The sequence below is a fragment of the Thamnophis elegans genome, chromosome 13 (assembly GCF_009769535.1).
Source record: "Thamnophis elegans isolate rThaEle1 chromosome 13, rThaEle1.pri, whole genome shotgun sequence".
Taxonomy (NCBI): Eukaryota; Metazoa; Chordata; class Lepidosauria; order Squamata; family Colubridae; genus Thamnophis; species Thamnophis elegans.
The window spans coordinates 6,127,624-6,135,454 of record NC_045553.1 but is presented as its reverse complement, the minus strand read 5'-3'; the positions used below and the strand labels follow the sequence as shown (position 1 = coordinate 6,135,454).

The 7,831-nt window shown below is 42.8% G+C and overlaps 1 long non-coding RNA gene across 1 annotated transcript; it reads right to left on the bottom strand.

The window, feature by feature from the left end:
* Nucleotides 1-1,503: 1,503 nt before the first annotated feature.
* Nucleotides 1,504-7,824, bottom strand: LOC116517014. Its single transcript, XR_004256412.1, has 3 exons — nt 7,590-7,824; nt 4,880-4,995; nt 1,504-1,748 (listed from the first exon to the last, which is right to left on the bottom strand). It is a non-coding gene; the product is annotated as an uncharacterized LOC116517014 (long non-coding RNA).
* Between the last annotated feature and the right edge of the window lie 7 nt (nt 7,825-7,831).

Below are 7,831 nucleotides of genomic sequence, written 5' to 3'. Positions count from 1 at the left end.
AGGTTTAGGGTTAGGTTAAGGGTTAGGTTTAGGGTTAGGTTTAGGATTAGGTTTAGGGGGGTTAGGTTTAGGTTTAGGGGTTAATTTTAGGTTTAGCGTTTACAGCGTGCTTCTGTCTCCATGCTGTTGTCGCGCTGTTGATGACGTCAGCTACGCGGTTTCGTCGAGCGCAGTTTAGTCGAACGCGGTTTTGTGGTGGAACCAATCCATGGAGGAGAATGGGAGGAGGCCATGGATTTAACCCTTCTCTTTTTCCGTACAGATTCCAAATTCTCAGCTGCCAAAGCGTTGGGATGTTGATGGATGCCAAGCTGGATTTGCTTAACAATGGCACGAGTCACTTTACAACCGCCGTGATTTTCTTAACAACCAAGAGAGAAAAAAGTTGTAAAATTGGGTGTGACTCAATCAGACCGCCTTGCTTAGCAACAGAAATTGTGGCCTCAACTGTGCCCGTAAGCCAAGGACTATTTGTAGCAACAGCAATAATGCTTAGATTTATATACTGCTTCACAGTGCTTTACAGCCCTCTCTAAGCGGTTTATAGAGTCAGCTATTGTCCCCAACAATTTGGGTCCTCATTTTACCCACCTCGGAAAGATGGAAGGCTGAGTGAACCTGGAGCCGGTAAGATTCGAACTGCTGACCTGCTGCCAGCTGGCAGCCAGCAGAGTTAGCCTGCAATGCCTGTCTGTCTATCTATCATCTCTGTCTGTCTGTCTGTCCGCCCACCCAACCTATCTCTCTCTCTCTATCTATCTATCTATCTATCTATCTATCTATCTATCTATCTATCACTAAAGCAATAGCACTTAGACTTATATACCACTTCACAGTGCTTTCCAGACCTCTTTAAGCAGTTTACAAAGTCAGCATATGGCCCCCCAAAAATCTGGCTCCTCATTTAACTGACCTTGGAAGGATGAAAGGATGAATTAACCTCGAGTCAGTCAGAATTCAACTGCTGGCAGTCAGCAGAAGTAGCCTGCAGTACTGCATTCCTACCACTGTGCCAGGTAGGTAAGAGCATAAGAGCTGTGGTGGCGCAGTGGTTAGAATGCAGTATTGCAGGCTACTCCTGTCAAATTAAGCCTTTTTGTATATTTCTCTCTTACCTTGTCTACAAGCTTTCAGCCAAAAGGTGAACAACTGCTGTTGTTCTATGTTTATTCTAATTTACTACAACCTCGGATTGCTATTTTGGGATGAAAATGTTTCATGTTGGCTTCATTTTGGTGTTAGGATTCCCTGAGTGGATAAAAAAAATACACAAGCCCTTCATTGTGAACTTTTCCTCTGTAGAAAGGTTGTCATTTCAGATCTCCTCTTTCTCGTAAGAACTGGCCTTCCACAAAACGTGGAATTATCTCAGATTCTGTGAATGAACTAATGGAATGACTAGACTTTCTCGGCCACTACAGAAATAATGACCCATAAGCTGATAGCCTTCCAGCTGTTAATTAACAGAGTGGCGTGCAATTACTCCAGGAAACTGAACAGATATCAATGGAGCAAACTTTAATTAAAATGTACATCTGGTCAAATGAAATAGTGCTGAAACATTTTTTTCCATTGTACTCCAAAGCCAGGCAGCCAGAAAGAGGGGTTAAACCCCAACCTTTCACATGCCTTAATCTTGCCCAGATGTTTGCTGCAGCTGAAACATAAATGGAAGCAATACTGTCTCCAGAATGCATCTATAATAACATAGCAGAACAGGTAATTTGAGATCATGTCCATCTTTCTCTCTGCATGGAGAGGGAGGGAGGGAGGGAGAGAGAGAGAGAGTGAGTGAGTGAGTGAGAGAGAGAGAGAGCGAGAGAGAGAGAGAGCGAGAGAGAGAGAGAGAGAGAGAGAAAGCCCATGTTACTAACTTAACATCTGCAACGATCCACTTAACAACTGTGGCAAGAAAAGTTGTAAAATGGGGCATAACTCACTTAATGAATGTTTCACTTAGCTGCAGAAATTTTTGGCTCAATTGTGGCCATAAGTTTAGGACCACCCCGACCATCTATAGTGAAGTGGCTCAGGATGGCTTACAACACAATAAAAGCAAGAATATGAGAACATTAAATACAAATAACGGGATAAAACTAGGAACCAGGTATACAAGCGGCATGAGATGGACTTTTCTTTCTTAGACCACCAAGCACTTCCAAGCACATATTTCCTCGGGTCCCCAAAAGCTCTCGGGGCCAAACATTCTCTCCCATTCCCGCCTACCTGACAGGGCTGTTGTTACAAAGGAAACCCATGAGGTAAGAAGTGTTAAGCACAGTGCCTGGAGCTCTTGAAGGACAGGCAGGGACAGAGATACATCTGACAAATAAGTGAGTCATCAGACAGCAATCATTTTCCGTAACTGCTTAAATTAATGCGAAGATATAAACTAGTCATCCATATATAACCTTGCATATAAATGAGACTTTATAACCACAATAGGAACTGGATGCCCACCAATCTTGAGTTAGTGAAAGAGAAAGTTAGAGGGATGTGATTGAGAGAAAAAAGTGGCAATGGCTTAAAATAGGCACGGTTTAGATGGAATAAGGAAGGAAATATTGAGTAGAAAGAAGGAAGGGAAAAAAAGGAACAGCAAGGATTTGGAAGATCTGAAGAAAATGTGCAACCCTCAACCCCAAAACAAACAATCATAAGACTATAATTCTAAGTAATTAGAATTGCCAAAGAAAAAGGAACAAGAAAAGATGTTTTATGTTTATGGTCTAAGTTACGCAATGACAGGAAAATATCCTACAACATACAAAATGACAGGGAAAATGATACAATATGGCCAATGTTGCAAAATGATTCCCTTTAGGCATCCAACAAGCCATTAAAAATAATTAAGAAGAGATTCAACCTAAGAGAATTTAGAATTTTTAGAATTTAATAACATTTATATGCCGCCCAATCCCGTGGACTCCGGGCGGCTTACAATACAGAAATAAAATCAAAAATAAAATACAGGGAAAAAGAAAAGATAGATTTAAAAACAATACACCATACACTCCATTCTAAATGGGGCTGGACCGTATTTTAGGGTCAACAGCCCCAGGCCTGCCGGAACAGCCAGGTTTTAGTGGCTTTCTGGAAGGCCGAGAGAGTGGGAAGGGTCCGGATATCTGCGGATAGATCGTTCCACAAGGCTGGAGCAGCTACAGAGAAAGCCCTCCCCCGAGTAGTCGCCAACCGGCATTGCCCGGTTGATGGTACCCGAAGGAGGCCCAGCCTGTGAGATCTGTGTATGTGGCAGGAGGTGGTCCCACAGATATCCAGGTCCCAAGCCATGTAGGGCTTTAAAGGTAATAACCAGCACCTTGAAGCGTGTTTGGAGACTGATGGGAAGCCAGTGCAGCTCGCAGAGGATAGGTGTAACATGGGTGTATCTAGGTACACCCAATATCGCTCGTACGGCCGCATTCTGGACCAATTGTAGTCTCCGAACACTCTTCAGGGGCAGCCCCATGTAAAGCGCATTGCAGTAATCAAGCCTAGAGGTGACGAGAGCATGAGTGAGAAATGTCCTGACAGTGAGAACAATTAATCAGTGGCTTGTCTTCAGAAGTTGTAAGTGCCCTGCCAACACTGGAGTTTTTCAAGAATAGACTACACAGCCACTTCTCTGGCATAGGATCTCCTGTTTAAGTAGGAGGCTGGACTGGAAAACCTCTGAGATCCCTTCCAGCCCTATTATGGCTTTATGATATCAGAATTTGACACGGTTAGGATTTATGGCTTTGTCTGCAAGGCAGCACCTGGGTGAATTGTGTTTAATTTGAATTAAGTTAACTCGGTTATGGTACCACAGAATTAGCCCATAGTGCAAACAGGATAGGGTCCTCTATGTCCTTCGGCTGGCTGTTCACAATACATTAGGCTGAAAGATGGGTTGCTGATTGAAGGTCCAGCGTATTGTGTGAACTTGAGCAATTGGATTACACGAACAAGCCAAGATGAAATTAGTTGTGGTTTAGCATGTAAATGCAGAGGCAAGTCATCCACATTTTGAAGATGCTCACAAGCCCTGGATTTTGGATTAGTTGCCTGTTGTGTCCCGCCCCCCCCAAAAAATTTTTTTGGGGTGCTCTTTAGTCATGGGGGGCTACAACTGCCAATGATGTCCTCAAAATTGTGTCATCCTGTGAATGTGGAGGGCAACAACTGCAGAAAGATAGGACTGTTCTTTTGGAGAAGGCAGAAACCCCATATTGTTAAATCCCACTGTTCCGAGGCCTGAATCAAACACACATATTTATTATGCTTTTATTGCAAAAAAAAAACAGAGAGCTCTCCAACATTTGCCCATATGGCTGTCAGTTCTGATGTGCTGTCAGTAACATCCTGCACTTTTTGAAAGAAAGAAAGAAAGAAATGAAAGAATGAAGGAAAGAAAGAAATGAAAGAATGAAGGAAAGGAATGAAACAATGAAGGAAAGAAAGAAATGAAAGAACAAAGGAAAGAAATGAAAGAAGGAAGGAAAGAAGGAAATGAAAGAAAGAAAGGAAATGAAAGAATGAAGAAATGAAAAAATGAAGGAACGAAAGAAGGAAATGAAAGAATGAAGGAAAGAAAGAAGGAAATGAAAGAAAGAATGAAGGAAAGAAATGAAAAATGAAGGAAAGAAAGAAGGAAATGAAAGTATGAAGGAAAGAAGAAAGTATGAAGGAAAAAAATGAAATAAAGGAAAGAGACAAATGAAAGAATGAAGGAAAGAAGATGAAAGAATAAAAGAAAAAAGGAAGGAAAGTATGAAAGAAAGAAAATGAAACAACAAAGGAAGGAAAGACTTAAAAGAATGAAGGAAGGAAGGAAAGAAAGAAAGATTTTGTCTGCAATTAGGTGTCTTTTCTTGAATCAGTCAAATCCACATACCTGGTTTCCATAACCTCAGGGCACTCAGGAGGATGTCCTGGTTTAATTCAGGGATGTCCAATTTGGCAATGTTAAGACCTGTGGACTCCAACTCCCAGAATTCCCCAGCCAGCCAACTGAAAAACAAATATTGACAACCCAAAGTATATTAGTCCTCCTATTAAGGCCAGATCCCCAGGGGCTGCCGTTTATAGGAGCTCCTTAATCTACTCAATTACAGAGGTGGTACTAATGCACACGCTGAACAATTGTTCCTATTATAACCATGAATTCATTGGAAATCAAGTGAGTATTGATAAGTATAGGTGATACGGTGGATTCTTTCCCCATCGTCTTTTGTATTTGCACTTTTCCCAGATTTTCTTTAAAAAAAAAAAAAAGATCAATGATGGCTTTGTTAAAGAAAAAAGAAAAAAAAATTACGCTTACCAAAAAATGTAATACCCCGGGCCTGCTTTAGTTATCAGCCAAAACCTTAGTCAAAATTGTTTGAAAGCACGTCGGCATTTGATGCAAAATTGTTGGGTGACTTTTAGCTGCGGAGGCTTGTGCCAACTCAAAAAAGGATGACCCAGTGCCAAATTTAGGCTTGGTGAAACCCCACGTTATATAAAGCTTAGATGCCCCTTGTTCAAATCAGGATCTTGGGTCTCCACATTTCATTTGTATGAAGTGGTGGCCGTAGGGTTTCCTGCTTAAGCAGGAGGTTGACTAGAAGACCTCCAAGGTCCCTTCCAACTCTTGTTATTCTATTCTATTCTATTTTATATTCTATTGTTTTCTGTTCTATATTCTATTTTGTTCTATTTTATTTCTATTCGATTCCTTATTTTGCCTTATTCTACTCCATTCTATTCTATTTTTATTCTATTCTATTCCTTATTTTGCTCTATTCTATTCTACTCCATTCTATTCTATTTTTATTCTATTTCTATTCCTTATTTTGCTCTGTTCTACTCCATTCTGTTCTATTCTATTTTCTGTTCTATTCTTTCCATTGTTTAATAGCAAATGAAAAATACAGATTATTTTCAGACAAATGTACTTGCCGATTACAGATTTATCCTTTGGCTGGCTTGAATTTCTCTCACAGAGTATAATATACTTTTATCCTGGAAGCAACATTTCCATTGTAATTTTAAAAATAACATTTAAGATACACCGATACACATAAACCCAAAACAGTGCCAAAAAAAGTAATCAGGACGGCTTTTTAAAAAATTCCACTTTAAACATTTTTATTAAATTGTAAAATAAAGTACAAAGATGGTTTTTATTAATCTAAGGTTTATAAGAAATAATGCCCTCCTTTGTTATACACCCACACACACGCACCCACACACATAGATATATAGCTATATACATACATACATACAAACATACACATATACATATATATATACATTTTATATATATAATGTGTGTGTATATGCGTATATGATATGTGTATGTGTGTGTGTGTATGTATATATATATATATATATATATATATATATATATATATATATATATATATATATACATATATATATGTATATAGTGTTATATTTGTGCTGATAAATAAATAAAGGGAGACTAGTATAGATCTATTTCAAGCTAGCTGATGAGAGCTAAATAGCTTGAAATAGATCTATACTAGTCTCCCTTTATTTATTTATCAGCACAAATATAACACAAAATGTGTAAAAAATATTGGGTTTCTGTCGTGATGGACTCTTGTGACGAGCCGATTGACAGATAATGGAAGCTGTTAGCTTCCTCCCATAATTGGGGCTTACCAGGGGTTGTGACACTATATATATATATATGTGTGTGTGTGTGTGTGTGTGTGTTTGCGTTTTTTTTGTGTGTAATATAATATATTAGATATATTACACATTATATATATATCTGTGTGTAAATATGAAAACTGACCTTTTACTAATCATTTCATTTGCAATAAAGGCAAGAAAAACTGACAAAAGCTAAACTAGGAGGGGGAAATATATTCAGAAGCGACAGGGGAAAAAAATAGGAGAGAAAATTCAAAAACAAAACTTTAAAGACACTATTAAATAACATTAAGCTGAGGAGAAAGCCCCCCCTCAGCCCCGCAGCTGTCAATCAGCCAGGAGGGGGGCGTGGCTTCGAAAAGCCGCGCATTCCGTTACTGCGAGGTAACTTTGCCTCGCTTGCTCCGCCCGCCCGCCCGCCCGCCTCTTGGCTCCACAGCGCCCCCTTCGGCTACTCAGCCCACGGCGCCTGCGCCAAGCGGCGTTGTCCCCCCCCCCGCCTATCCTTCCTTCTTTCCTTTGCCCCCCCCGCCTCCCTCCCTCCTCCTCCTCTTGCGTCCAGCCGGGACGGCCGCGCCCCACGTGACCCACGCCGGGCCAATGGCGAAGCGCGCTGCTCCTGGCGGCCGCCATTGCTGTCAGAGCCCCCGAGCCCTGCCAGCCTTCTGTGGATGCCTATGAGGAGTGCGAGGCGGCGCTGAGGGGAGCCCACCAGGGAGAAGGAGCGGCGGCGGCGGCGGCGGCCGCGCTCGATCCCTAGCCGGGCGGCGAGGAAGAGGACGACGCCGCCGCCGCCTCCCTCCTCCTCCGCCTAGAGAAGGAGGAGCGGCTGCCTGCCTCCGCCCGCCCTGAGGGGACCCACCCGGCGGCGGCGGCGGCGGCAGCAGCAACAGCCACAGCAGCAGCAGCGGCGGCGGCTCCCCTTGAAGCGCGCGCACCTTTTCGTTTGTCGTCGCCGCCCGCCGCGTTTCCCGCACTCCCCCCTCCCTCCATCATTTCCTTGGCCCGACGCGGGCGGGCGAGGAAGAGCCGAGCGGGAAGGCGGAAGCGGCAGCCCCGCCCGCGCCGAGTGGCGGCAGCCGCTGCTGCCGCCGCCGCCCTTTCTCTCCGTCTGGGCTGCCGATCGGGCATCGGAGGAGGAGGAGGAGAAGGGGGGGGGATTTTGGGAAGGAAGGAGGGG